General features: G+C 43.8%; 1 pseudogene; it reads left to right on the forward strand.

Annotated features, from left to right (window-relative positions):
• Positions 1-1,625: 1,625 nt before the first annotated feature.
• On the forward strand, positions 1,626-14,796 carry LOC139646280 (peroxisomal ATPase PEX6-like; annotated as a pseudogene).
• Positions 14,797-15,620: the final 824 nt, after the last annotated feature.

Here is a 15,620-nt window from a genome sequence, read left to right on the forward strand (position 1 = left end):
TCATTAGTTAGTTGTTCTAATGTAGAAAAGCTGAGTGAACTTAAGACAATAAGTTCAATCAACAAATGTCTAGTCATGCTGATTCATGTTTCCAAGTTGAATGCATTAATTGATGAACTGAAATCCAGTGTTATTTATTTTTTCACAAGGTTTGCTAGGTTTAAGTTCCTCTTGTATCACATGATTAATACACAGTTCAGCATATAGTCTGCAGCTGCAATACACTTACCTGTAGTGGATTGTACTTGCCATGTGCATCAGAGAGAGACTTAGTTGACTAACAAAAACAAAACTACTATCGATCGTATCTGTCTATCTGGGAATTCACCCCAGATAGACAGATACGATCGATAGTAGTTTTGTTTTTGTTTTGTTTTTAATCAGAAATTGACCTATGATCCACCAAACATACACACATAACAAGTCTCTATCCTGTAACTTCAACCAGAAGAAGGAAGAGTTTCTGGAGAGTTAAACCGAATGCAGTGCATGCTGGGAACACTGCTAATAAACTAACTAGTGAATTCTTTATAAAGCGTTCTTTCAACTCATAATTTTAAGTCACAAGATGCAAACTCATGATTTTAAGTCATGAAGCTCATAACTAGCAATATTATGTTGAAACTGACAAACACATCTATATACATTGTGTTAATGGATAAAGATGAGATGATTTCACTCGATTGCACTATGAGTTTTTACAGTGCACCACGCTGAGCACGGACAGATGCATTCAGATTCAGAAGATTCAGATTCAGAAGATTCAGATTCAGAAGATTCAGATTCAGAAAGCTTTATTGTCCATCACAAGCTGACAGAACACTGTCTTTGATGTGTCTCATAATAAAGACATTCCACATTATGGGTCAAAAACATGCATAAGATAAGAAGTAAATGAGCAAAAGTGCATGTGGCAGTGTGAATGTCTTTCATTGTTTACATGAGAGGTGGGGACTCGAGTCACATGACTTGGGCTCGAGTCCCAGTTTTAATAGCTTGAGACTTGACTTGCTGCATGAAGAGAAGACTTGAGACTTGACTTGACTTGGGTTCTGGTGACTTGGGACTTGACTCTGACTTGTACTCTGATGACTTGAAAAGGTTTCTAAAGTCTTGACTTGAGATCTTGTGTTTGTGTAAATGACTTAGATTGAAAGTGATGAGATTTGTTCCGGCAGACGACTGAATTTAAATTCTGTTTTCTGAATTTGTATGGAATGATTGAATTTATTGAAGTTGAAACTGATTATAGAAATCAAACTCATGATACTCTTACCATGTTTTTATCCTATTAAAACCATATTGCATTGAAAAGTTTTCTTAAAGATATTAAATTGATACTGGACTCTTGATTTGTTCTGACTTGACTTGCTGTTCTACATTTAGACTTGAGACTTGACATTAATGATTTGGACTTGACTTGGTAATCTACATTTAGACTTGGGACATGGAATGATGTGAGATGGGGATTAAGAGTGTAAATATTACATTACATTTAGGGTTGAACGGTTGTTTTTATATCCATTCGTCTTTGTAATGAAGGAGCTCTGGTCGTCCAGTAGGGGGCGGTGATGAAAAGCCAGAAAAAACAGACGAAGAAGAACAGGCGATGACGCATTTTCAAGATGGCAGCGCAGGTGGAGTTGTGTTGTTTGGAGAGTTTCCCAGCACACCTGAACCCCCTGGATGTTCTTATATTGAAATCACACTTGAGTTCCGTGTTCCCGAATAAAACAGACACCCCGACCGTCATGTTCAGCCCGCAGAGGCCGCAGGCTCCAGGAAAACTTAGAAAATTAGGAATTTTACTGTGCGTTCACCCGACGACAGAGGAGGAGAGCCCGGGCTGCGGAGGGGAACATTCAGCCAAACCCGAATCAGACTCCAAACATCTGATTAAACTTTTCACCAGCCGGCTGTTCCTGCGGCAGCACGGCCTGCAGCGGCTCGGCAGGGGGACTGTCCGGCCTCTGACACCGGTCAGCCTGGACAGAGTGGTGCTGGGAGCCCGGACCAGGCAGAGCTTTAGGTGGGCCGGGTCCGACCGCTTCTCCAGCGGGCTGCTGGCTCTGTCCTGCCCGGGACAGTGGCTCCTGGCCCGGCAGGGCGACCCGCTGCTGCTGCCTCGCCATCCTCTGCTGGGAGAAGACCCGGCACAGGTACAACCAGCCCCGATAGGAGCCGGTCTGTTGTGTGGAGAGAACGGCTCGCCAAACTCCCATTTAAAAATCTTGCAATTTAATGCTTCCTTGCTTATCGGCTAACTTACACAGCTGGTAGAACAAGACTTAACACATTTTACTATTTTTTAGGATCCACTCTTCAATTCGGCATACATCCAAAACACCAAGCAGCGCTAATTTCAATAAAATCCCCACTTTTAGCTTCGGTTTGCCTGTTAACTCCCAACACATTCCACTAAAATACACCATGGGGCGATAGTGAGCAGTGTTTACTACTGTTATGTTTCACACCCTGCATAGTTGTTGCAATTCATATATTTCATATTTTTCATATATATCTTTGTAATACGTTACAGTGTTGTAATTGTGGGTTGTTATGTTTAACCCCCATTTGCTCTGTTCTTAATTCTTTCCTATTTTTCTTTTCTGTGTCCTGTTACTGTTTGCTGCTACAACAACTCATTTTATACTTACATTATAGTTATCTAATCTTATCTTATCTAATGCACTTATTCAGAGTGATTTACAATAAGTGTGTGTGTACACTGCCCCCCCATCTGTCTGTCTATTATGATGTGGTCTAATCTAATCTAGTCTAATCTAATGTAATCTGGTCTGTTCTGTCAGGTCCAGCAGAACCTGTTGGATCTGGTTGTGTTGGAGTGCAGCCCGGTGGCGCAGGGCCGGATCACCGCCGACACCTCAGTGGTTCTGACGGACTGCTGGGAGTCGTGGGACACGCCGGGCCACGCCCCCCCAGGTCCGGGTCAGGTCCCCCCGGGTCCGGGTCAGGCCCCGCTCTCCAGACCGCTCACCGCAGTCTTCGTCTCAGATTTCGCGCACTACGCCGACGGCCTCGGCGGCGGAAGCTCGCTCCTGGACAACAGGAAGCTGCTGGGCGCGGGGCTGTCGGGCGTCCTGCGGGCGCTGGAGGGCCGGCTGGACGTGCGGGTGGCGGACACCCGGCGGTGGCTCGGGGTCAAAGGTCAGGGGGGCGCCGCCGTAGATGGGGACGGCTGCGTCTTCGTAAGCAAACAGCTGCTTCTCAAACTGGGGCTCTTCAACCAGGAGTGGGTCCTGCTGTCCAGACCGGCCGGCGGCTCCAGACCTCCGGTGCCCGCGGGCGTCAGAGGGAGCGGCAGAGTCCGCCCCGCCTCGGTGGTGGTGGTGGATTTCACGCTGAGCCCAGAGCTGGAGCTGCACGATGAAGTGGGTTTCATATCGACAACGCTCTGGTTCAACCTGACCGAAGGAGAACCGCTTCCTGTCGGCACCAGCACCCTGAGGATCAAGGTAACTCAGAGCCACACCGACCTGAGAGATGAGATGAGAGTAGAGTAGATTTCATTTCATTTCATTTCTTTTATTGGTCTCCATAGAGAAATTTGTCTTGGACCATAAAAAGTTGCCGTCATTCCATCCCATCCCATTACACACTACATCACACACATTACACACACACACAGGCACATGTATCACACACACCAACAGGCCACAACATTACATTGCATATCAGTCATTTAAAAAAGAATACACACACACACCAATGTAAAGTTCATAAAAGTCATGTAGGCCTACATAATAAAAAAGTACTACTACAGGTAGTAGGATGCACTTTTTAGTTAAACTTTTCATTTTTCATTTCAATGTTTATTTGAATGGGACAGATACATAGACATAGAACATTTAAACGAAAATAGTCTGATGTCACATATCATAACATTTATAGCCTAAGCTAATTTGCAATGTTTGTCCCTAGATGGGCTTTTGTAAAAACACTGTTAAAACGGATATACAATACAAGAGAGATAGAATACACACACAAGGACATTGACAACATAAGACAGATAGTACCAAAAAAAAAGAAGATAACCTGGTATAAGAAAAGAAAACAATGAAATAGAGAAAGAAAGAGAGAGACAAAATGATCCCAATTATGATCATGTTTGAGATGTGTGGGTAATGAATTTCATATTTTAACCCCCTGTACAGAGAAAGCTGTTTTGCAATAAGACACTTTGCAATTCCCCACAGCTGCACCCCTTGTGGTTATTGTAAGAAAAAATGTAAAAATTGTAAAAAAAATCACCAAACGTTTGTAACACTGAGTTTCTGCAGAGCAGCAGAACAGGAACTGGCAGCAGATTAAGATTCAAAAACATTCAAAACTGAACGGTCTAAATTTGCAAGCAAAAGTAGAAATTCATGTTCAGCTTGTTTGCACAAAGCTCAGCAGTCAGCCAGGTAACATGGATATATATATACATGTGTGTGTATATGTGTGTGTATTTACATATGTACATACAGTATATGAGCCTGTATATCCATACCCACCCCATCCTTTATCTTCCTACTTTTTAAATTTTGTCATTTATTTATTTATTTTTTATTTAAGGACTGCATCACTCTATCCACATCTGTAAAAAAAAAAAAATAACTAATGAATCAGGGTTCCTACACAGGTCTGGAAAGTCTGGAAAAGTATTAAAAATGAATTTGATCATCTCCAGGTCTCCCTTGAATAGTTTGGGAATTTGAAAACATGTCTGGAAAAGTATGGAAAATGTTGCGGTTCAGGTCCGATACACACATAATTCTAGCTTTTATGTTGTTGTAGAGCCACTTTGAGTCCACAGGTTTTGTTGATGTGAAGAATAATGTTCAGATAGAGGGACGCTCTTATTACCCAGCCGCTGTCAGCATGCATTATATCAAATACCCACCAAAATCACATCCGGTCAAGAACATAGGATCTGGGAAAAATATGGAATTTAAAATGGAAAGCGTGTAGGAACCCTGCCAATCATCTCACATATTGTGATATTTGTCTTTGTGAAGAACAATCTTCATCTATACAGTGATATGACCTAGTTAGCAGGGGCAAGATGTCTGTCTGCATAAATCATATTGAACAAAGAGACAAAATCTTCAAAACAAATCAAGGTCTGGAAAAAGTATGGAATTTTTGAATTGAAAATGTGTAGGAACCCTGGTGAATAGAGTATAAATAAAAAATTCAGAAGTACAAATGAACAGAATTAAAACTGACTGAAGCCTGCAGTCTATTTCCTGTTTCTACAGTGAATATGAAATATGAAGTGTGTTTTGTTTTGTTTTGTTTTGTTTTGTTTTGTTTTGTTGTGTCCTGTCCCAGCGGCGGCAGCGGGCCGGTCCGGCACCCGGCCCCCGGCGGTCGGACAGTTTCTGCCGGTCGGCTTCTCCTCCGGCCGCCTGCCGGCTTCACGTCCAGCCGGTCGTCTCCCCGCAGCACGGCACCCACGGGTGCTACGACCTGCTGCTGTCTGAGCACTTCACCACGCCCAGGTCAGCACACACACACACACACACACACACACACACACACACACACACACACACACACACACTTTCTGTCATCTTTCTTCATGTTCTTGTATAGTATTATAGTATTGTGTGTATTTTGATGTTTTTATAGTTTTGATTTATTTTCATACAGAATTTATTTGGTATATTTTCATATCCTACATTTTCCCATTCATTTTGTCTCAGTATGTTCTACTGCTGTTATTTTCTTTCTTAATACATATATTTTCATACTTTTCATTCATAATATTTCTATTTGATATATTCTAGTGTAATTATCAGTTGTGTTTCTCCCATTCACTCTATTCTTATTTATATTCTGTTTTTCTTTTCTGTATCCTGTTACTATTTGCAGCTGTGAAAACAGTTTCCCCACAGGGATCAATAACGTTTAATTTAATTTAATCTAATTTAATCTAATCTGATCTAATCTGAATTAATCTAATCTGATCTAATATAATCTGAATTAATCTTATCTGAATTAATATGAATGAATCTGATCTAATCTTATCCGAATTAATCTAATATGATCTAATCTAATCTGAATGAATCGAATCTGAATGAATCTGATCTGATCTAATCTGAATTAATATGAATTAATCTGATCTAATCTAATCTGAATTAATCTAATATGATCTCATTTAATCTGAATTAATCTAATCTAAGAATTTCAGGATTGTATGATTCAGGAATGTAACTAATAAAGAAGTAATCCACTTCTTTTACCATGAAACGATTTTCATTTCGGAGGAGAAACTGTTGATATTTACTGTCAAGCACAACCAGCCACACTTCATATAAAACTGAACTAGTTGCCATGGTAACTGTGTGATAATCAGGAGGCTCGTTAGTGATCTTTGTTGCTTTCTCTTGCTTTTTATTTTTAAGTGTGTACACTATGTCAAAGAAAACGTCTTACTGTTGACCCGGTGTGTCTCCTCTGCAGACTGGTGTCTCAGGGAGACGTTTGAGCGTCCCGGCTGAAAACCATCCAGATCTGCTGGAGAACAACGCAGAGGGAATCCACAGGTATCTCTCCTTTATGATAATATAATAACCTTTATTTATTTATAGAGCAATTACAAAGTGCAACGTGAATAGAAATGCAAGCAATGAATACAAAAAATGTCAAGAATTCATAAAAAGAATACTGAAGTACTGAAAGACAAATGTACAAAATAATTAAAACAGAAATAAAAACAGAATACATAGTTCAAGTAAATGACTAGAAACAGATTTTTGTGTGTTTTTCACCCAGAGAGCGATCTGAGATCTCTAATGGAGAAACAGTCAGTAACTGGAGTGGATTGGATACTGATATTTTATGCTGATATTCAACATCTTTAAATTTGAGAATTTTCATACCAAAAGTATTCAGTGTTTCTCCCAGAATTTTCTTCTTGTCAGGGTGGAAACAACTAAACAACATTTAGACCATCAGTTATAATTCTCTGTCTTTAACTGTTTATCAGCCTGTGTGAACTTTGACCTCTGTGACGATCTGCTGATCTCACGATACGATTTTATATGTGATCTGAGGTTCAGGATCAATACAGCCAGGATACGATGTGATCAATAAAAGTTCAGTGACAACAAAGTCTGACTGTGCAGAATTCTGTTTATTTCTGAGACTCAAATCTTTCCAGCGATGCCATTGGCTGCTAGAATGTAAACAACAATTTAAAAATGTCATTACAAAGTGACAATAATATAATTTGGATGGAGAGCTTGAGAAACTGTGATGGTCAAGAGTCTCATTAGTGATTAATACAGCAGAATAACATGGAGCTGATATCACCATTCATGTTCCTGACAGCAGAATAACATGGAGCTGATATCACCATTCATGTTCCTGACAGCAGAATAACATGGAGCTGATATCACCATTCATGTTCCTGACAGCAGAATAACATGGAGCTGATATCACCATTCATGTTCCTGACACAACAGACGGACTGGCACATTTTGTATTGAGATATATTGAATTTTGATTTATCGTCCCGTCTCTGTCTGTCAGGTGTCCAGTAGTTTACTTCAAAGTGCAGAAGGTGTGTGGATCTGCAGAGAGAGAAGAAGAAGAAGAAGAAGAAGAAGAAGAAGAAGATGGAGGAGTTTACCTGGCGGACAGACTCCACACATCGCTCTACATGGTGAACGTTATTTATTTTTGTTTTATTTATCCTTTATTTAACCAGGTGAGTCCCACTGAGATCAAAATCTCTTTTTCAAGGGAGCCCTGGGGACTTTGACCTCTGACCTCTGTGGTGAAGGAATATATGATGTTAATTCTACTTTATCATTTAGCAAACGTCAACTAGTGTTGTCGCGGTGGGCGGTCTTACTGGTGGCATACGGTCCACACCGGTGTTATTAGCCCCACATCGGGTATACCGTTATTTTGTATTTTGTAAAATAAATATAACATATTCAGAGCTTCCATGTTCAAGTTAGGCTACTAAATGATAAAAGGACATGCTAAAAACATACTGATCACTAATATCTGATCACTAATGACAGATTGACAGATTAGTATTGAATAGGATTAATTATTTGTCCTTACCTAGTGACAGTAATGAGTCCAGTACAGTCCAATGGGAGCCTAAAGAAGGGCAATGTGCCAGAATCTGACCTGCTCTCACATTAATTCTGAGAGCAGTGTTATAAATTGATTAAAAAGTGTTACCGTGTACAAATGCCGTTAACACACGTGAGTTTGGAGAGGAATTTTAAGTTTCATAGTGACTCTGACTTTGATAGTGCTCAGGCCCTCTAGTGGCGACAGGCGGTATCACCGGTGAGGCCGGTGCTGAGGAGGGAAACGACACCGGTGTCAAAAATGGCATCACCATGACAACTCTAACATCAACTAGAGCCACAGTGTAGCTCTGGCTCCCTGACCTGTGTGTGTGTGTGTGTGTGTGTGTGTGTCCGTCCCCAGGCAGCGCCCACCAGCAGCCCGGTCCCCTGCTCGGCTGGAGGAGCGTCTCTGTTCAGCAGCCTGTCGCCTCCCGGCCTCGGCTGCACCGCCGACCGCATCAGCAGCATCATCCTGCCCCACCTGCACCACAGGTAACACACACACACACACACACACACACACACACACACACACACACACACACACACACACTGTGATGCTGCAGACAGTACTGTCCACTCAGCTGGCAGACAGTAAATACCACCTGGGAACTCTGGGTTTGGTGTAGAGTCTGGGTTTCTGGCACAACTTCACCTACTTCCAAGGTGCATGGAGAAGGGAAAAAAGTCTAAAGAGGTCAAAACTCCAGCAACACTTGTAGTATATAGAACAACTTTATTGTTAGACCAACGCGTTTCGGCTTGTGGCCTTCATCAGGGTCATGACCCCGATGAAGGCCACAAGCCGAAACTCTGGGCTTGGAGACAGACTCTGATTTCTGTTGTCACCAACGAGTCGACAGCTGCCGTCCAGAGCAGGAACGACAGACTCATGTCAAATAAAACAACAAAATGAAGGAATTTTGTGATCACAGCTCTTAACTACTGGCTGGATTTTTGCTTTGTAGTTTTTTTCTTTCTTTATTAGGATTCCCATTAGCTCCAGCATAAGCATTGGCTATTCTTCCTGGGGTCCACCACACATACAGTCATACACACTTATACACTCTATAACCACATAAACCCAATAAACAAAACAGCTCATCTCATTGAAATTAACAATCAAGTACATACGGAAGAGACACAATATTGTCATCCAGACATCAAGCCAAACACAAAAATTATAAATCAATCACAATTCCTCAAGAATTAATAGCAAACATGTAAATCCTTGTCTGAATGACCTTCTTAAATTATATATTTATCCATCCTGCGCTTTCACACATGTGATTCCAAGAAAATAGAGTATTAAAATACATTTCTCATTCTCTGCCAAGGGGATTTCTACTTTCACCCCAGATATACATTTTATTTCCTGCACCATTTTCTTTCCTAGTTTAAGCACACACAATTCAATTATGGTTCCTGAAGTATTTGGAGATACTGTTTTAACAAAATATTGAACCGATCTTTAGTTTTCTCTTGAACAATATGCACTGGCAATGAATTCCACCTGACCATGGCTCTGTACATGACACTTTTCTGTATCACACTTGTTTTCGCTCAGTAGTTAACGTAGAGAGAGAGAGAGAGAGAGAGAGAGAGAGAGAGAGAGAGAGAGAGAGTCATGTGACTAACGGTGTTTTCCTCTGGGTGAAGCGGCTCGCTGCCCGGCTGCACCGTCCTGCTTCACGGCCCGGCGGGAGGCGGGAAGGTGACCGCTGTCAGCGCCGCCGCCAGGAGGCTCCACCTCCACCTGCTGAAGGTACGACTCAAACAGAAACATACAGTACTGTACATACATGTGTTCACTGCTGCTCTGCGTGTTAAAGCATGATGTATGATTGGGGGGGGGGGGGGGGGTTAATTCAATACAATTCAATACCACACAAAATATTGCGTACGAACATTTTGGAGAAAGGGGAAATTGGCGACGCAGATGGTGAGGTGGTGAATTGAAGCCAGATTGTATAATGATGCCTCTCACACATTTAATTTCACTTAATATCAAATGATAATTATAGATCCACGTTATCATAAACATTCAAACCTGCAGTTATTTGTACGTGCGCTTGTAGTGAGCCATAACTATTCCATAAGCACTTTTCAATTTGAAAAGATATAAGCCAACTCAAATCTTAAATCAATTTCATCAGCGCTTTCTCACCTTCACACACACCCCCCCCCCCCCCCCCCCCCCCCCCCCGAGATGAAATTATCATCATCGGTTGTAGAAATCCAAGATTGCATCAAATAGCATTAAAGAATTACAGAACAGAGCGTCAATAGTTCTTAATAATATCTTCTAATACTGTGCATATCACCAAGTACGATTTTAGTGTTTGTGTGTAAAATCGCTGCAGTGAACACGACTGTGCTGCCACACACACTCTGCCTCTCTGCCACACACACACTCTGCCTTCTCTGCCACACACACTCTGCCTTCTCTGCCACACACACACTCTGCCTTCTCTGCCACACACACTCTGCCTTCTCTGCCACACACACTCTGCCTTCTCTGCCACACACACTCTGCCTTCTCTGCCACACACACTCTGCCTTCTCTGCCACACACACTCTGCCTTCTCTGCCACACACACCTCTGCCTTCTCTGCCACACACACACTCTGCCTTCTCTGCCACACACACTCTGCCTTCTCTGCCACACACACTCTACCTTCTCTGCCACACACACTCTGCCTTCTCTGCCACACACACTCTGCCATCTCTGCCACACACACTCTGCCTCTCTGCCACACACACTCTGCCTTCTCTGCCACACACACTCTGCCTTCTCTGCACACACACTCTGCCTTCTCCAGCCGCCTGGTGCCTCTCCTGTCTGTCACTCGCTGCATTTTTCTTTTCTTTGTGACCCTGCTGCTGTGGCTTTCTGACCTCCACCTCACCACAGCACCTCGATTTCTGTGTCAGAAAAAATCCTTCGTCTTCCTCTCAGTAGTTGCCGTGATTCCCCGTAACGTACCGTTGATCAGCAGGCTCATTTATATGCATCGACATTCATGTGGTGCTTTGCATTGACCATTTATGGTTGAATTTGGGCGTGTAGAGAGCGGGATATGAGGCTGATCCACACGCACACTTTTAGTGTGGATCCTACGCACTAGGCTGCAACTAACGATTATTTTCATTGTCGATTAATCTGTCGATTATTTTCTCGATTAATCGATTAGTTGTTTGGTCTATAAAATGTCAGAAAATGGTGAGAAATGTGGATCAGTGTTTCCCAAAGCCCAAGATGACGTCCTCAAATGTCTTGTTTTGTCCACAACCCAAAGTTTACTGTCATAGAGGAGTAAAGAAACCAGAAAATATTCACATTTAAGAAGCTGGAATCAGAGAATTTTGACTTATTTTTCTTAAAAAATTATTCAAACCGATTAATCGATTATCAAAAATAGTTGGCGATTAATTTGATAGTTGACAACTAATCGATTAATCGATTTAATCGTTGCAGCTCTACTACGCACTGTTTTATAAATGAGACCCCAGGGCTCTACTAGTTTTGGAAGAAAGGGACCTCAGTCCTCTAGGTCAGCGGTTCTCAACATGCAGTCCGGGGACCACCAGGGGTCCTTGAGGGGGTTCCAGGGGTCCCCAGCAAACCGATGAATTGCTAAATTAATTGTTAACACAATTAGAGAATGCATAAGAATGACTATTTTGATCATAGTTTCACTGACATCTCTCCACCTACATTGCAGATAGTCATGGGATTCTGGACAAAATCATATCTAACAATAAAAATATTTTCAGATTTGGGTCCGAGAGACAAAATCTCATCATCTCATCTGTGGCCCTAATATGGACTAAATTAGGGGTCCTTGATATGGAAAAGGTTGAGAATCACTGATCTAGGTGGTTCAGAGATTGTGAGGGAGGGACCATAATGCATTCTCTGCTGTTCTGTCTCCTGTAGTTTATTGTTATCACATGACATTATGAACCCGCCTGTCCCCTCCCTGCAGGTGGACTGTGTGTCTCTGGTCTCAGACTCCCCTGCAGCCTCGGAGGTGAAGCTGTCTCAGGCGTTCCTGCGGGCCGAGGCGGTGCGGCCGTGCGTCCTGCTGCTGAGGAACCTGCAGCTCCTCCTCCGGCCCCGGGGCGGCGCCGAGGAGGACGGCCGGGCGCAGGCCGCGCTCCGCCAGCTGCTCAGCTCCGCCCCCGCCAGGTGAAGCTCCGCCTCCACCCGCTGCCACACAGAGTCTGTGCCGGGTCCGGTCTGATCGTCGGGTCTTTAGTTTGTAACATCTGTCTGTCCGTTACGCTGTTAGTTTGTGCGTCTCGCTCCTGTGTTCCATCATTTTCAAATTACACAGATTGGCCTAACGGGGGCGCAGATCAAAATTTAAAACATTATCTGTCACTGCAAGTTTGAATGACATGAAATTTGGTGCGAATACCCAGCTGTTATGCACCATGTTGAATTTTCCCTATTTTGAGTTTCTTGAAAAGCAGTTTCCTCCCCCCACAAGGCTTTTACATTTATTTACTGATTGGCCCAAAGAGTGACAGTCACCCATGTTACTCATGACTGCATCGGTCATGGGTAACACTGTTTATTGTTTTTTTGTTTTTTGTTTTTTTGTTTGTTTTTTGAGGAGAAAAAGTGAAAAACGTTCTACGGTAAGTCGTACCTAAGAATTCACACAATAAGGAATATAAATAATATAAAAAATATAATTATTTCTTCTCAATGAATATTTCATTGTAGGCTTTTAAACAGGGTTGTATTCCTCAAATCTATCAGAAAAACATCAAGCTCTGGTAATGTTGTTAAATGTTTTTGTTTGTGTATAAAACATTTCATAGCAATCAGAAGCTCATTTGACTGAGTCGTTGGTTGAAGGAGTGTTAACTAGTGAAAGAGCAGCTGTAGTGAGTCCTGTAGTGTGATGAAGTGAGTCCTGTAGTGTGATGTAGTGAGTCCTGTAGTGTGATGAAGTGAGTCCTGTAGTGTGCTGTAGTGAGTCCTGTAGTGTGATGTCATGAGTCCTGTAGTGTGATGAAGTGAGTCCTGTAGTGAGTCCTGCAGTGTGATGTAGTGAGTCCTGCAGTGTGCTGTAGTGAGTCCTGTAGTGTGCTGTAGTGAGTCCTGTAGTGTGATGAAGTGAGTCCTGTAGTGTGATGAAGTGAGTCCTGTAGTGTGATGTAGTGAGTCCTGTAGTGTGCTGTAGTGAGTCCTGTAGTGTGATGAAGTGAGTCCTGTAGTGTGCTGTAGTGAGTCCTTCAGTGTGATGTAGTGAGTCCTGTAGTGTGATGTAGTGAGTCCTGTAGTGTGATGAAGTGAGTCCTGTAGTGTGCTGTAGTGTGATGTAGTGAGTCCTGTAGTGTGATGAAGTGAGTCCTGTAGTGTGCTGTAGTGAGTCCTGTAGTGTGCTGTAGTGAGTCCTGTAGTGTGCTGTAGTGAGTCCTGTAGTGTGCTGTAGTGTGATGTAGTGAGTCCTGTAGTGTGATGAAGTGAGTCCTGTAGTGTGATGTAGTGAGTCCTGTAGTGTGCTGTAGTGAGTCCTCTAGTGTGCTGTAGTGAGTCCTGTAGTGTGATGTAGTGAGTCCTGTAGTGTGATGTAGTGAGTCCTGTAGTGTGATGAAGTGAGTCCTGTAGTGTGCTGTAGTGAGTCCTGTAGTGTGATTAAGTGAGTCCTTCAGTGTGATGTAGTGATCCTGTAGTGTGATGAAGTGAGTCCTTCAGTGTGCTGTAGTGAGTCCTGTAGTGTGCTGTAGTGAGTCCTTCAGTGTGATGTAGTGAGTCCTGTAGTGATGTAGTGAGTCCTGTAGTGTGCTGTAGTGAGTCCTGTAGTGTGCTGTAGTGAGCGTGTGCACTGTGCCCTGGCTGCAGTGTGGCGGTGGTGGCGACGGTCCTCCGGCCTCGGGAGCTTCCTGCGGGCGTGGCGGCGGCGTTCGTCCACCAGGTGGAGCTGGAGCGTCCGGGGGAGGAGCAGCGCCGGGCCGTGCTGCTCGGCCTCAGCGGGGACCTGAGCCTGGGCCGGGACGTCGACCTGGACCGGCTCGCCAAGCTCACTGCGGTACGTCACCACGGCAACCGCCTCATCGAGTCTCATCTGAAGTGTTCTTAAGTACTGTGAAGCTGAAGCGGTTGTTCCCGTTCCCCTGAAGTAGGCTGTGCAGTTAATAGGAAATAAACAGTAAAAAAAAGATTCCAGAAAAATTAATTATATCGCTGTCAATTATGACTCAATATCACAGCTGTTCTCAGTGGCTAGAAAGTAGAGCTGAACTGAACTGAATTGCAATTATTTAACAGAATATTGCAATTGTGATTTAAATTTTCCTTCTCCTCCTCTTCCTCCTCTTCCTCCTCCTCTTCCTCCTCCCCCTCCTCCTCCTCCCCCTCCCCCTGCTCCTCCTCCTCTCCCCCCTCCCCTTCTTCCTCATCTTCCTCCTACTCCTCCCCTTCCCCCTCCTCCTCCCTTCTTCTCCTCCCCCCCCCCTCCCTCCTCTTCCCCCCCTCCTCCTCCTTCTCTTTCTCCTTCTCCTTCTCCTCCTCCTCCTCCTCCTCCCCCTCCCCCTCTCCCTCCTCCCTCTCCTCCCTCTCCTCCTCCTCTCCCTCCCTTCCTCCTCCTCCTCCTCCTCAGGGTTTTGTGTTGGGGGATCTCAGTGCCCTCCTGGTTGAAGCAGGCAGAGCGGCCTGCAGGAGGCTGGTCCAGACCTGGTGAGACATAAAACCAGACCATGGTACTTAAAGGACAGTAGGGAACTGAAGTCTTTGGTTGACCAGATGAGACACTTTTACAGACTGTTATGGTTGAATTCCAAAGTTGAGGTTGTATGTTTGTGTGTTTTTACTAATTGTGTGTTTTGAAAAAAACCCTTTTCAACTCTGTTATCTCTTTTTAAAGCTGCACTAGTTAATTTTGCACTTTGTCGGCCCCGAGTTGAAGAGAGAGGCAACTGTTTGAATGTTGAGGACTTGATTACTCAGAAATCCTGTAGAGTGACATCAGTAAACTAAACTAGAATTTATAACCTCCTCCTCTCCTCTCCTCTCCTCTCCTCTCCTCTCCTCTCCTCTCCTCTCCTCTCCTCTCCTTTCCTCTCCTCTCCTTGTCTCTTCTCCTCCTCTCCTCTCCTCTCCTCTCCTCTCCTCTCCTCTCCTCTCCTTTCCTCTCCTCTTCTCCTCCTCTCCTCCTCTCCTCTCCTCTCTTCTCCTTGTCTCCTCTCCTCTCCTCCTCTCCTTTTGTCTCCTCCTCTCCTCTCCTCTCCTCTCCTCTCCTTTCCTCTCCTCTTCTCCTCCTCTCCTCTCCCTCTCCTCTCTTCTCCTTGTCTCCTCTCCTCCTCTCCTCTCCTCTCCTTGTCTCCTCTCCTCCTCTCCTCTCGGGACACACAAACACACAAACCTCTCTCCAATTATAGTAGTGGGATGTCTTCTTATCAGGGTGTGTGTGTGTGTGTGTGTGTGTGTGTGTGTGTGTGTGTGGGGTGGGGTCATTTCCCTCTTCAGTCTGGATCGGTCTCTTCCTGTGTGGAGAGGATTTC

This window comes from Centroberyx affinis, unplaced genomic scaffold (assembly GCF_046629955.1).
Source record: "Centroberyx affinis isolate AG114_WGS23_722 - 3 ecotype Tasmania unplaced genomic scaffold, CSIRO-AGI_Caff_v1 ptg000086l_1, whole genome shotgun sequence".
NCBI lineage: Eukaryota > Metazoa > Chordata > Actinopteri > Beryciformes > Berycidae > Centroberyx > Centroberyx affinis.